The sequence below is a fragment of the Chiloscyllium punctatum genome, chromosome 30 (genome assembly GCF_047496795.1).
Source record: "Chiloscyllium punctatum isolate Juve2018m chromosome 30, sChiPun1.3, whole genome shotgun sequence".
In the NCBI taxonomy this organism is placed as follows: domain Eukaryota; kingdom Metazoa; phylum Chordata; class Chondrichthyes; order Orectolobiformes; family Hemiscylliidae; genus Chiloscyllium; species Chiloscyllium punctatum.
Genome location: NC_092768.1, coordinates 25,847,067 through 25,863,350, shown reverse-complemented (window position 1 = coordinate 25,863,350; position 16,284 = coordinate 25,847,067).

Below are 16,284 nucleotides of genomic sequence, written 5' to 3'. Positions count from 1 at the left end.
ATGACATGTGAATGCTGATGATCTACATTATCATGCAATGATACTTGAAATATTTTCATAACACGAGATGTGGGTCACATAATACTGAAAAATTCAATTAGGTTTTAGTCCACTACTTGGTATCTGCACCAGCATTAAATCCATTTGCATGACTGGGCTCAAGCTGAACAATTCATATGCACTGCACCATGCTTCACTTGGCATGTCATGCTGCAAAAGGACCGAGTTCAGTAAGTTAGAGACTGAAGTCACATATTATGATACAGTGAAGATATGAGTATGTCATTGAAGATGTATTAGACTACTGCTGTGAGATGTAACACAATATCGCAAAAGTTTCCAAAAAGATGCCCAACATCAATAAACAATGTTGTACATACCAAACATTCTCAATTCTGTACCTATACAGACCGTATATGGACAATGTTAACAAGATTATCAACTTAAATTTTGATATAATATTTTTGACTGTCTGCCCTGATCTGACAATTATATGCCCATTTGGAGAGTTATGTGTTATTCATTGTTCCTCTTGGTCATCTTGATGCTGGCTGCTATCACTCAGCATCATCTCACAATCATTACCTTTAATCTTTTATTCCTGACTGTCGGCACACCCTATATTGCTCTGGAATTGGCTTTTGTTGTTTTACAATGTAGGTGGTGATCTATCATGATCTCATACAACATGGGTTGATTGCATATCTTAGAAACATTTCCTGGTATCCAAGTACTTGTGACTGGATTTCTGATCCATTATTTGCGTCCAGTGCCTTATTGCGGTGGTCCTTCAAAGTCTAAATTGTGTTGGGGATAATGATCCTTTCCAAATTAGTGGTGAACATTTGGCATTGTATTGTGAAAATTTTGTTTTGTTGGACGACATGAATTTGATGTATGTATCATTGGTTGTGCTAAACTGTTGATTATGGGATTACAACATGATATGAGTAACTTCCCAATTAGCAGATGTCTTGATTTGTTTTGCCAGTGAAATGTGTTTTTTGTCAGATACAATTTGCTCTGGCAGCAGCACAAGTGATTCCAGTCAAAAATGCATTTGGCTGCATTTGGAGTATTATATGCTGTTTTGGTCACCACTCTACCAGTAGGTTGTGGAAACTTTGGAAAGAGTGCAGAGAAGGTGCACCAGGATGTTGCCTGGTCTCAGGGCATTGGCAATGAGAAAATGTTAAGAAGACTAGGATTACTTTCCCTGGAAAGATGATGGCTGAGAGAAAGCTAATAGAGGTCTACACAATTATGAGAGGCATAGCTAGGATATACAGTCAGAGGCATTTTTCCAGAGTTAGAATATCAATTACAAGGGGGCTCAGATTCAAGATGAGAGGGGAAAGTTTAAGGAAGATGAGTGAAGAAATTTTACACACAGACAGTGTTCGGTGCCTGGAACACGTCGCCATAAGAGGTGCTGGAAGCAGACACATTGGTGAGACATCTGGATAGGAACATGAATAGGGAGGGAATAGAGAAATACAAACTGAATAAGTGCCGGAGGTTTTTTTTAGATTAGTTTGGGCATGATGATTGGCACAGGGTTGGAAGACTGAAAGGCCTGTTCCTCTGCTGTATATCTCGATGTTCTCTGTGACAGATCGACCTTGAGAAATCCAGAACATCCATGAACTTCTTGTCGATTAAGTTGATATGAAACTTCAATTTGATATGATTCATTATTGCCACGTGTACCAACACACTGTAAAAGTATTGTTGTGCATGCTGTCCAGGCAAATTAAACCTTACAGAAGCATATCAGGGTAATAGAAAAGAATGCAGAATATAATCCTATAGCTACAGAGAAGGTGCAGAGAAACAGCAACACTAATATATGAGAGGTCTGTGCCAGTGCTAAAATCGAATGTTTTCTCTTGAAAGAATTCACTCTAAACAAAAGCAATAAGATTTTTGTGTTGCAGATAAGAATGTTATATACAGTGCCATCATAACCTTGAATCGAGTTATTATTTTCACATGTACCTTCATACAGCGAAACGAATTGTTTTGCATGATATACAGACAAATCCAGACCTCTTTGTTCTTGTATTCAGTGCCCTGAGTAATAGAAACAATTATCTCATACACCATCTTAATCACCTCCTAACTGCCCTGCTGCCTTCAATGTGCTTCGGAGATGTACATCAAGATCCCTCTGATCCTCTGGACTGAATGGGTCCTACCGTTCACCATGTAATCACTGGCCTTGTTGGTTTTCCCACAATAATCTTCAGCATTAAATTTCATTTGCCACCATTCATATATTGTGGCACAATGTGGCCTCCACTATCCAGAGGAGACTTGCATTTTCTGCCGTGACACCTCTTGACTGAGGATCCACTGAACCGGTTAGTTGCCTGTTCACACATACTCTCCAAAGTCTGTGTGTCCTCCCGCGAACCAACTGATCAAAATCCTGCTCACGTGTCCGTTATCCTGGACTAACTCGGGCTCACTTCCTGTGTTTCGAGATCCGTGCTCGCTTCCTGTGTTTCTCCATACCCCTTCACTATTAATAAACACAGCGCTGGGAACTTCAGTCACTTACTCAGAGGAACCCACAGAAACAAAATGTGAAAAGGCATTAACAGCCAGCAACATGAGTATTTAATACGAGGCATTGGGCCCCCTGAATCCTTTCAGAACAGGATTTATCAGCAGAATTATTACCAGAGCTTTAATGGAGTTATCAAGCATTGCTCTCCACACAGTGTACGTGCCTTTAAACTTTCTGACAGGCAGGGGGCTATCAGCGACTGAGATCATTGTCACTCAGTCTGTAATTATTGAACAGTCGACAGAATGAATTTGTCTTTGCTCGAATATTTAAGAATTAATTCAGTGCTCACTATCCCAGCATTATCCCCCCGACAGCCTCAGCATTAACCAGGAAATAAATCCTCATCAACAATTTCACTGAACTGCTTTTCAGTAAAAAGCATGTCATTTGCTTTCCACAAAATTCCTCCTGAACTAACTCCAAACAAAAACAGTGAGCTTCACAGTAACAGACCCACGGGAAGTTGTGGTGAAATGAGCGGAGCCAGGACAGATGGGAATGAACAGGGGAATGGAAATGGATGCACTTTGGAAGGAAGGTTGAGGAGTGGCAATAGAAACTGAAACTTAACACTAGTCCCCGGTTACGTTGATAGCGACTGTAACACACCCACTGTATCCGGGAGGAGAAAGTGAGGGCTGCAGATGCTGGAGATCAGAGTCGAGAGTGTGGTGCTGGAAAAGCACAGCAGGTAAGGCAGCATACGAGGAGCAGAAGAAACGCTGTTTCAGGCAAAAGCGAAATGTCAATTCTCCTGCTCGTCAGATGCTGCCTGACTTGCTGTGCTTTTCCAGCACCACACTCGCGACACTGCATCAGGGACCCACAGATATTCACAACATATAGTTGTGACTGGATTAACATGGGGGTTCCTGCACCTAACCGACCAAAGGAGCAGTAACGATGTAAAAAATATGTCAATCCTCACAGATTATGGGCGTCAGAGCATGAAATATAAATTATTTCGGAGGATGCAAACTCTTTAGGTTTTACAGAGTCATGCTCACACTGGATTATATGAGAATATCAGATACACATTGGGTTGCTATGAGAATTTCAAACATATATCGATTTATACAATCATACAGTGATATACCAAGGAAACAGACCATTCAGTCCAATGCTACACATTGGTGTGAAATATCAGCAAATGTGTAAATGCTCCACAGGCGGAAGGTGGTGCTACATGATGGTGATGGAGATGAATCAGTCAGTGGGTCTCAGACTGGGCTCAGTGGAGTCTTTCCAAGGGGGACACCAAATAATTTCACTGCAGGGTCAGTGGGGTCTTTCCAAGGGGGGACACCAAATCATTTCTCCCAAATATGATTGAGGAACCCATGGGGACAGAATGGTGAGGGAATGGAAGAAAAATTGCAAGAATAGCCCACATTCCACAAGTTAGCAGAAGTTTTATTTATTTTAGCATGGTGACTTGAGCGTGAAAGCCCTTGACATCAAAGCCACATTTCATCAAGTGTGGTATCACGGCAACCGAGCAAAACTGGTGTCTGTGGAAATCGGGAGTTGTGGGGGCAATCTTTCTACTGGATACCTGGCACACGGGAAGATGATTGTGCTTGTTGGAGCTCAATCATATCAGCTCCAGGATATCTCTGCAGGAGTTCCTCAGTGTAGTGCCCTGCCCCAACCATCTTCAGTTGCTTATCAATGACCTTCCCTCCACAATAAGGTCAGAAGTTTGATGATTGTACATCCTTCAGCACCATTCCTGTCTCCACATATTCTGAAACAGAACATGTACAAAGGCAGCAAGAACTTGACAATATAGAAGCTTAGGCTGACAATGTCAATTAAAATTTGTGCCACACAAATTCCAAATGAGAGCCAATCCAGCTACTGCCCATTGACATGCAATGGCTTCATTAAATCCCCTGCTGTAAACATCCCAGTGGTTACGGTTAACCAGAAGTACAATTGCCCTCACCATATAAATGCAGTAGGTTTCAGAGTATGTCAGAGGCTCAGCATACTGTATGAAGTCACTCACCTCCTGACTCCCCAAAGCCTGACTATCATCTACAATGCACAAGCAAAGAGTGTGAAGGAATACACTCCACTTGCCTGGGTGGATGCAGCTCCAACAATATTCAAGAAGCTTGACATCATCCAGGCCAAAGCAGCCCACCTGAATGGCACTGCATGAACAAATACCTGTTACCTCCGCAACCAATGCTCAGTAGCAGCAGTGTGTACTATCAACAAGCTGAACTGCAGAAATTCACCAAAAAGCCTTGGACAGCACCTTGCAAACCCATGACCACATCCATCTTGAACGACAAAGTAGCAGATACATGGAAACACCACCTCCTGCAAATTACTTCCAAATCACTCACCAACCTGACTTGGAAACTTGTCTCTGCTACTGAGTTTAAATCCAAGAATTCCCTCCCTCAGGGTGTTGTGGGTCTACCATGTGAGTCTGCACATGGACTGCAGTGGTTCAAGAAGAGAACTCACCACCTTCTCAAGGGCATCTAGGCCCAGCAGGAAGAACACGTCCCTTGAGCAAATACAAACATGAGTATTTCCCCCACTAAACTTCTTGAAGGGGCAGCACAGTGGCTCAGTGGTTAACACTGCTGCCTCACAATGCCAGGTTCCATTCTAGTCTGTGTGGATTTTGCACATTCTCCCCATGTCAGCGTGGGTTTCCTCCCCAGTCCAAAAATGTGCAGACGAGGTGAATTGGCCATGCTAAATTACCCATCGTGTCAGGTGCATTATAGTCAGAGGGAAATTGGTCTGGGTGGGTTACCTGTCGGATGGTCAGTGGACCTGTTAGGCTGAAGGGCCTATTTCCACACTGTAGGGAATCTAATCTAATTCTCACCTTCTTCATAGTGATGGGGATTCTTGGTTTTATGATTTTCAGCAGGGAGACTCTGTTACACTTTCGGTGGGACAGGAGTTGGGAGACCAGCTGCTGCTGTGATATTTGGCTCTCTTCAGTTTGGATTCAGGTAATGGGCAAGTGCCATTGTCATGCTGCCTGGCCCAATGAGTGTTTCCATCATTAATGTCTGCAATTGTGATAAACTTGTCAATTTCACTTCACTGGAAATCTAATCCTGCTGCAGCAATGTCCTTTCATGGTAAAGTAACACTGACAAAGTGGACTGGGTTTGCACAGGTTATTTATAATTATAAATCTATAAATTATCATTTATTGTGAACATGTAAAGAATGTCACATTAAGGGATGTTTTATGTCATAATATTCAGTAGAAAGAAACTCATATAACTATGTAGGTTCCTTTTAAACGTTAAGTAGGACTTCAGCCTTTCCAACATTTATGTGGAGTGAGACTGCAGTGAAGACCAATTTAACTATCTGAGTTGGATGTGATGTGAAATTCACTGTATTAATCAGGCCATTTCCACATAATGTTTCTCCCCATGAAACTATCTGTTCTGCAGAATATTGGTGGAGTTACAAAATACATTTCTTTCTCATTTAATCTTCTTTCTCATCACTGTCCACACCAGTGTCAATAACCCTTGACTCACAAATATTCAATTGCTCATTTTGTTGATAGCATGATAAAGTACACTGCACATGCAGCCATTTCAAGGTTCTATGGTATATTTTACTTGGATTTGGGGAAGGGTGGGAGAACATGATAACTGGTTCGTTTGGCACAGAATCTTCAATCAAAAATGCTGCAGCAAAACTGAACTAGAATTTATGTTAAAGAAAAATGCTGACAAAAATCAAAAGAATTATGGAGTCATTGAGGCAGCAATTCACCAAGTCATAGAACACAGAAACAGCCCCTTCGGTCCAACGCATCCATGTCTCCCAAACTAATCCATTCCCACTTGCATGTCTTTGGTCCCTCTCCCGGTAAACGTTTTCTATTCATGTATCTGTCCAAAAATCATTTAAATGTTGTAACTGTACCTGCATCTATCACTTCCTCTGGCACATATGCACCATCCCCTGCGTAAAAAGGTAGAATCTTTCTCCCCTCACCTTAAAAGTAATGCCCTCTAGTTTCAAAATCCCATATCTTCAGGAAGCCACCTTTGGTATTCACCTTACCTACTCTCCTCATGATATTATAAACCTCAACCTCCTGTGCTCCAGTGAAAGAAGTCCCAGTCTATCCAGCCTCTTCCTTTATAACCCAAAACCTACAGCCCAGGTACCATTCATGTAAAACTTTTCTAAACCTTCTCCGCTGTAGTGATATTCTTCCAAAAGCAGGGTGACTAAAAACGTACACCTTGCTCCAAAAGAGGCCTCACCAGTGTTTTGTACAACCACAACCTGCTATACCAGCGCTTAATACCTTCTTCTGATTAAATTCAATGTTTAAACACGTGCATTGAAATTAACTTGCAAAATAGTGATATAGAAAGTCAAGAAATGTCTATGCAACCCAAACACTGAAGTAAGTTTGTTCAGAGCAGTCAGATGTAACTCATGCTGATGATTCCTAGTTTCGTAAATTCCTACTTTCAGCAGCAACAAAAGAGGATAGTTGCAAATAAATGTCAAGGTGCTTTGCCAAATCAAGGTGAGGAAGGGAGAGAAAGAATTGGGACAGTACAAGAATAAAAGAAGATTCATACAACAATAATGTCATACAATCCAAAATGAGCAACAAAGTACCTAGAAGACTACTATTTTATTTCAGATTCAAGTTACAATACAACCATTGCATCCGCACACTGCTATTGCATTTACCAAAACAATGGCAGGAACTTGTAATGTGATTATCATATCAGAAATCCAGGCCAACCACATCCAGAAACTTAATTATTTAACTATGCAGTGGCAAATCTTACTGCAAGAATTAAGTAAGTAAAAGATAAAGTATTAATTTTTATGGCTTGTCTCACATTTAAGATGACTTCATGCCCATTGCACTAAAACACTTTGGTGACACAAATGGATCAGAAACATGACACAGGCCAATGATTTGACTTCTTGTCACATGTACTAATAAAAAAGATAATGAAAAGGGTTGTTAAGTGTCACCACTGATCGTGACATCTTAAAACACAGAAAATAAGCCAAAGCACAGAATACAAAGTGAGAAAAATAAAACAATAAAATTCATGTTAAAAAACTTATCTCAATAAAGTGATGTGGTCTTTGGAACAGCTCCAGCTTCTAGCTCAGAAATGTGCCTGTATACAGGCTCCTCCATGCCAATGCCTCAAGTCCCCTGCTGCTAAACAATGACGTGACTGCAGCCACGCATCATCACACCATCGCTGCTGGAACAATGACTTACCCACACTCTGGCACCATCTCGCCTCCAACAGTGCCACTACCATGACTTCATGCTGGGTCGGCCTCACCTGTGAAGCCACTGCTAGGAGTGCAGGGTCCTGGCCTGGGAGCAAACTCATCGCCGTCGCTGCCTCAGCCACCTGGCGCACAGGCTGAGCCATGGATCTGGAGCCTTGGCTAAGCCTGTGAGTGTGGACTTGATGGTTAAGATTGGGACCTGCTCTTCTCTCACCAGGAGACCTTAGGCTGGTGCATTTGCCTCACTCTAGCATTGCTGTTGCAACCACCAAATGCCTTCTCGTTTGTGATTTACTCAGCCTCACCACATCCCATGACTGTGACGCTATCTCCATCCGCTACTCCCCACAAATCCACTCAATGAGAGGGACAACAAAAGGTTTAACATGACCCATAGAAATAAAGTGTGTGTCTCAAATATTCCCTTGCAGTTAAACAATTTGTCACTTCTTTACACGATATGCAGAGTACTGTAACACCAATGTTGTTCACTTAAAACTGAACAATTTGATGTCCCTGCGTTGACCCTTAATCACAGTCATGCAGTTGTGTAGAAATATCAAATGGAAGGGGATTGGAACAGTTTGGCTCCCTTATGTGTCTCAAAACTGGGCAAAACCTCTAGTACAGTTCAATGAAGGGTCTGACCAGCCTCAAGACTTCAATGAACTTTAGCTAGAAACATGCGAATCAGCAGGAGCGGGCCATTTTGTTCCTTGAGCTGTTCTGCCATTCAATAAAACTTAAGGCAGAGTTGATCAGAGTTATAAAACCATCAGGTATAGGAGCAGAATTAGGCTATTCAGTCCATCAAGTCTACTAATCCATTTGATTGTGGCTGATACGTTTCTCAACTCCATTCTCCTGCCCTATCCCTTAACCCTTGATGCCCCTACTGGTCAAGAATCTACCAATCACTGTCTTACATACACTCAATGACTTGGTCTCCACAGCTCTCTGTGGCAATGAGTTCCACAGATAAACCACTCTCGGGCTAAAGAAATTCTTCCTCTTCTGAATATTAAGGGGTCATTCCTTCATTCTGAAGTTGTGTCCTCATGTCTGAATCTCTCCTACGGTAGAAACATCTTTTCCATGTGCACTTTATCTGGGTGTCTCAGAATTCTAAGTTTCCATCAGCTCCCCTCCCATCCTTCTATACACCAAGGAGAAAAGACCCAGAGTCCTCAATCACTTCTCATTTAGCAGGACTTTCATCCCCAGAATCATGCTTATAAACGTCCGCTGGATCCTCTCCCCTTAGATACTGAACAGAGGGATTTAGGAGTCTTAATCCATGCACCACAGAAAACTAGCATCGATTTCAGTGGGTGTTAGAGATGAAAAATGGAATGTTGGCATTTATTGCAAAGGCTATGAAGAATAAATGGTCACCTGGACCATCTCTGATACCTCCCTCCCGTTTCTCGACCTTTCCATCTCCATTAATGATGACTGACTTGACACTGACATTTTTACAAACCCACCGACTCCTACAGCTACCTGGATTACACCTCTCCCTACCCTACCCCCTGCAAAAATGCCATCCTGTATTCCCAATTCCTCTGCCTCCACGATATCTGCTCCCAGGAGGACCAGTTCCACCACAGAACACACCAGATGGCCTCCTTCTTCAGAGACCACAATTTCCCTTCCCACGTTGTTGAAGATGCCTTCCAACGCACCTCATCCACATCCTGCACCTCCGCTCTCAAATCCCACCCATCCAACCGTAAAAAAAACATAAGCCCCCGGTCCTCACTTTCCGCCGTACCAACCTTCGCATAAACCGCATCATCCACCAACATTTCCATCATCTCCAAATGGACGCCACCACCAGAGATATATCTCCCTCCCCACCCCTTTCCGCTTTCCACAAAGACCATTCCCTCCGCGACTACCTGGTCAGGACCACGCCCCCCCCAACAACCCACCCTCCCATCCTGGCACCCTCCCCTGCCACCACAGGAATTGCAAAACCTATGCCCACATCTCCTCCCTCACCTCCATCTAAGGTCCCAAAGCAGCCTTCCACATCCATCAAAGTTTCATCTGCACATCCACCAATGTCATTTATTGTATCCGTTGCTCCTGATGTGGTCTCCTCTACATTGGGGAGACTGGACGCCTTTTCACAGAGTGTTTCACGGAACATAGAACATAGAATAGTACAAAACAGCACATCAGCCCACGATATTGTGCCTACCATTAAACATTTCCGGGACACCCACATCAATCAATCCACCACCCCGCCCGAACATTCCAACTCCCCCTCCTACTCTGCCAAGGACATGCAAGTCCTGGGCCTCGTCCACCTCTGCTCCCTCACCACTCGATACCGGAGGAAGAATGCCTCATCTTCCACCTCAGAACACTACAACCCCAGGGCATCAACGTGGACTTCACCAGTTTCCTCATTTGCCCTCCCCCGACCTTACCCCAGTTCCAACCTTCCAGCTCAGCACTGTCCACATGACCTGTCCTACCTGCCAATCTCCCTTCCCACCTATCCACTCCACCCTCCCCTCTGACCTATCACCTCCATCCCCACCCCCATTCACCTATTATACTCTTTGATACCTTCCCCCACCCTCCTCTCTGACCTATTACCTCCATCCCCACCCCCATTCACCTATTGTACCCATCCTGCCAAACGAAATTTCATCCATTGGCCACATTGTTCCTGCGACTGGCACACTGTTCTCCTGTTACTGGTACATCCTGCTACACGGTTGCTTTGCCCTATTAGTCATAGATAATTCTACCTGTTTTCGCTTCTTCTGTTTTCCTAGTTAAAAATCACACAACACCAGGTTATAGTCCAACAGGTTTAATTGGAAGCACACTAGCTTTCGGCGCGATGCCCCTTCATCAGGTGATAGTGGAGGGCTCGATCATAACACAGAATTTATAGCAGAAATCTACAGTGTGATGTAACTGAAATTATACATTGAAAAATTCATTGTCTGTTAAGCCTTTCATCTGTTAGAATACAGTGATAGTTTCACTTCTTTCATGTGTAAAACACACAGCCTTTTTTTTAACGTTGCATTCTTGGGTTAGCTGTTAACAATGGTGATAGCTAGGCAATATGTTGAAGGTGTTAGCCCCCTGTGTTCTCTGTCTATACCGTGATGTTTAGATTTATTCTAATCTAAAAAGGGAGATAATGGAGTTTTACATAAATTCATGCAGTTTTTGAGCTCAGAGTTCTACATGAATGCATGCAGTTTTTGAACAAATTACAATGTAACTCTGCAAGTACAAATTCACCCCACAAAAAATATATGTGTGCATGTGGGTCTTTGTCTGTCTGTGTGAGTGTGTCTGTCTGGGGTGTGGGTTGTGAATGTGAGAAAGTGTGTGTGCATCTGCTGTCCTAACTTTCTCCCCAATTTGCATTAGGCTAATCCGTTTAAAGTATACCTTGAAAAAAAAACAAATTCCAATCCAGTTTGAATTTAGTATGTTGACAATCTTAAAAGCCAATGACACAATCTGATACTTTAGGTGGATAAAAGTGGGGAAAATTGAACAGTTGAGAGGAGAATTGTCAAGCCAACAGCATGTAAAAACATTCCCCAATAAATAACTCTCTTAAAAGTATCTTTATCGATCAGTAATCTGAAACTTAAATCCATAAGAAGAAGAGAAGAAGAACATTCTACATCTGGCTGATTTTTGAAAAGTTGCGTTTTGCGAATCTTAATGGGTGAGGGAGGTTATTGGACTGGTACTGTAGAAGGGAAGGGAAAAGATGGGTTAAAGTGAGGACTTGAAAATAGTTGTTGGTTAAGTATTCTATGTTATACTTTAAGAAACAAAGTTGTTAATTTTTACTTTAACTAGTTATTGGCTTATCAAATTTTCACAGATTGCTGTGTGGGAAATATCTTTTCTGTGTTGCTAGTTTTAAATTAAACAGGAGAGCTTCCCCCATGTCGTAACATAACCAAGAAATACCTTTCCTGTATATACCCTGTCACGGCTGTTAGTACATAATAAATTTCAATGAGATTATTTCTCAGTATTCAAAATCCTTTAGAAAACAGACCCAAATTTCTCTTCTCTCTTCAAAAGGCAAATGCACCATCCAGGATTGCAGATGCCGGAGAGTCCAAGCTGATAAAGCATGGCACTGGGTAAAGTACAACAGGTGAGGCAGTATCGCAGGAGCAAGAGAATCAACATTTCAGGCACAACACTTCTTCAGGACCGGGGACGGGGAAGGGGGCTGACAAATAAACATTGTGGTGATGCTGGGTAAAGGTAGGTGGGATGGCAATAGGTGGGTGAAGGTAGGAGGTGATGGCGGCAGTTTGTTGTGAAGTGTGGAGTGGATAGGCGCCATTTTGACACAGACTACATCCTTTTATACATCTACTCATTGCAAATTCTTATTATTTAAAAACAATCTGTACATCCCTTTCACCAGCAAATGGGTGACTTCACAATTTGTCACGTTATATTCCATCTTCCGTGTTTTTTTGTCAATTTCATAAGCCTGTCCAAATCCTCCTGAACCTGCCTCACACCTTCCTCGTAACAGAAATTCTCACATTGCTTTGCATCGGTCACAACTTTTGAAATATTACATTTGATACTAAGCTCCAAATAACTGATAAATGTTGTGAACTGCTGGGGTCCAATTATGAATCTTCTGAATTTTGAATGCACCTCAATATATTACCTCCCATTTGATATGCTTTCACTTTACTAATACAATCTCCACTGGGTGGACTTTTACAAAAGCCTTCTCAAAATATTAGGATATTATTTCCATTCACTCTCTTATTAATTTCATTCATAACATTTTTAAAACAAAATCCTCTGCTTCATAAAAACTTATTATATACTTAATATTAAAGCTCATATTATTTCCATTCACAAATCATGTAATTTCCAAGTAGATCATTATCATTTGAGTGTCTATTCCATTCTTTTCATTGATTCTCATATTTTCCATACCACTAGAATCTTTAATTACCAATTTCCTTGTTCCTTTCCTTTTTAAATCGTGGTGTCAAATTTATGACCACAAGGATCGTACTGGGTCCAATACTTTTTGTAAATTACATTAATGATTTGGACGTGAGCATAAGACGTATAGTTACTAAGTTTGCAGTTGACACCAAAATTGGAGGTGTAGTGGACAGCGAAAAAGGTTACCTCAGATTACAATGGGATCTTGATCAGATGGGCCAATCGGCTGAGAATTGACAGATGGAGATTAATACAGATAAATGTGCAGTGCTGCATTTTGGGAAAGCAAATCTTAGCAGTACTTATACACATAATGGTAAGGACCTGGGGAGTGTTGCACAAAGAGACCTTGGAGTGCAGATCCATAGCTCCTTGAAAGTGGAGACACATGTCGATAGGATAGTGAAGAAGGTGTTTGGTATGCTCTCCTTTATTGGTCAGAATATTAAGTACATGAGTTGGGAGGTCAAGTTGTGACTGTACAAGACATTGGTTTGGCCACTTTTGGAATATTGCATGCAAATCAGGTCTCCTTCCTGTTGGAATAATGTTGTGAAATTTGAAAGGGTTCAGAAAAGATTTACAAGGATGTTGCCAGGGTTGGAGGATTTTAGCAAGAGGGCAAAGTTGAATAGGCTAGGACTGTTTTCCTTGGAGTGTTGAAGGCTGAGGGGTGACCTTACAGAGGTGTATAAAATTATGAGGGGCATTGATATGATAAATTGACAAACTCTCTTGCCAGGGTTGGGGAGTCCAGAAATAGAGGGTAGAGGTTTAAGGTGAGAGGAGAAAGATATAAAAGAGACATAATGGGCAACTCTTTCATGTAGAGGGTGGTACGTATATGGAATAAGCTGCCAGAGGAAGCAATGGAGGCTAGTACAATTGTAACATTTAAAAAGCATTTGGATTGCTAAATGAATAGGGTATGGGCTGGGTGCTGGCAGGTGGGATTAGATTGAGATGATATATCTGTTCGGCTTAGATGATTTGGACCGAAGGGTCTGTTTCCGTGCTGTACATCTCTCTGACTCTATGACTCTAATATTCTGGGGACCCGGGTTTATATCTCTTGGAAATTGAATTTTAAAAAAGCAAAAATATAAATTTAAGTATTGACTGCCTACCATGACACCCTTGTCAGGAAAACCCATCTGATTCACTAATGTCCTTCAGGCAAGGAAATTGTCAACCTCACCTGGTCTGGTCGACATGTAACTCCAGTGTGGTGAACTCTTAGTTACCGTCTGTAATGGCCAGCCAAGCAATTCAGATCTATGAACCACTAAAATGTCCCTTCAAGGGCAACATGCTGACCAGCCAGCAACACCTCCATCCCACAAATAAATAAGTAAAAAGAAGCTGGATTTACTGCTGCATTTATGATGAGGAGAGAGACACAGCTGTCTCTAGATTCTTTCCCTGCAGAAATTAGATTCTCCCTTCTTTCTTACATGGAACAACTGGTCACCACAATCTTAGAACTGTTTCTCGTTTGCTTTATGTCCAATCTACTCCGCCTGGTCAACTGAAACGCTAGCCATTGTCAAACCATTCTCACTGCATAGGGTTTTGCTGAAAACAAAGAAGTAGAGGAAACTGTCTGGCTTCAATGTTCCTGCAGAGGAATATCCTTCATTATGAACCTTTCTGATGCTCGTGCTTTGCAAACTACAAGCAAATTCACAAAAGTTGTTTCTTGTAAACTGTGGTCATTTTCCTTCTACAGTTCCCTTAATTCAAGGTAATATTTTCCAATTTTGCTCTACAGTTCAAAAGTAAATAAAATTAAAGATGGTCTTCCTTCCAAAAGGGACACCTGCCATTCTAATCACTGGGGAATATTTTATGATAACCATAAATTCTACAAGAGAGATGGCTTGCACCTTAATAGAACAGGGATCGGCATTCTGGCAGGCAGGTTTTCTGCTGCAACACCGCTACATTTAAACTAAGTAGCGGGGGGGAGGGGACAAGCTGGATGTTTAAAAAGGAAATTGAAGGGGTAGTTAGAACAAGAGAAGTCAAGAAAGACAACTGTATCAAGGAGGCAGAAAACTGGAAAAGGCATCATGCTGTAAAGTTGAGTGAAATAAGGGTTGAGGGGAAGGGTGAGAGCAGTAACAAATTAAAAATTCTATATATGAATGCACGAAGCATTAGACACAAGGTGGATGAGCTTGAGGCTCTTTTGGAAATTGGCAGATACGATATTGTGGGGATAACTGAGACGTGGCTTCATGGGGACAGGGCCTGGGAAATGAATATTCAAGGCTACACGTGCTATCGTAAGGATAGACTGACGGGCAGAGGGGGTGGGGTGGCCTTGTTGGTAAGGGAGGATATTCAGTCCCTTGCGCGGGCGGACCTAGAGTCAGGGGATGTAGAGTCAGTGTGGATAGAGCTTCGAAACACTAAGGGTAAAAAGACCCTCATGGGAGTCATCTACAGGCCCCCAAACAGTAGTCTGGATGTTGGAGGTAAGTTGAATCAGGAGCTGAAATTGGCTTGTCGCAAAGATGTTACTACAGTTGTTATGGGGGATTTTAACATGCAGGTAGACTGGGTGAATCAGGATGGTATCGGGCCTCAAGAAAGAGACTTTGTGGAGTGCCTCAGAGATGGATTTTTAGAGCAGCTGGTGCTGGAGCCGACCAGGGATAAGGCGATTCTGGATCTGGTATTGTGTAACGAACCAGAATTGGTCAGTGACCTCGAAGTGAAGGAGCCATTGGGAAGTAGTGACCATAATACAATAAGCTTCAATCTGCAATTTGAGAGGGAGTGGGTACAATCTGAAGTGACAATATTTCAGTTGAATAAAGGGAAATATGGAGCTATGAGGGAGCAACTGGCCAAAGTTCAATGGTTTAATACCTTAACAGGGAAGACCGTGGAGGAACAATGGCGGATATTTCTGTGTATAATGCAGAAGATGCAGGATCAGTTCATTCCTAAAAGGAAGAAAGATCCCAGGAGGAGACATGGGCGGCCGTGGCTGACAAGGGAAGTAAAGAAACATATAAGGTTAAAAGAGAAAAAGTATAACTTAGCGAAGATAAGCGGGAAAACGGAGGACTGGGAAGCTTTTAAAGAACAACAGAGGATTAGTAAGAAGGAAATACGCAGAGAAAAAATGAGGTACGAAGGTAAACTGGCCAAGAATATAAAGGAGGATAGTAAAAGCTTTTTTAGATATGTCCAAGGCAAACAAATGGTTAGGACAAAAATTGGGCCCTTGAAGACAGAAGCAGGGGAATATATTACTGGGAACGAAGAAATGGCAGAGGAATTAAATGGGTACTTCAGATCTGTGTTCACTGGGGAAGACACAAGCAATCTCCCTGAGGTAACAGTGGCTGAAGGACCTGAACTTAAGGGAATTTCTATTTGCCAGGATTTGGTGTTGGAGAGACTGTTAGGTCTGAAGGTTGATAAGTCTC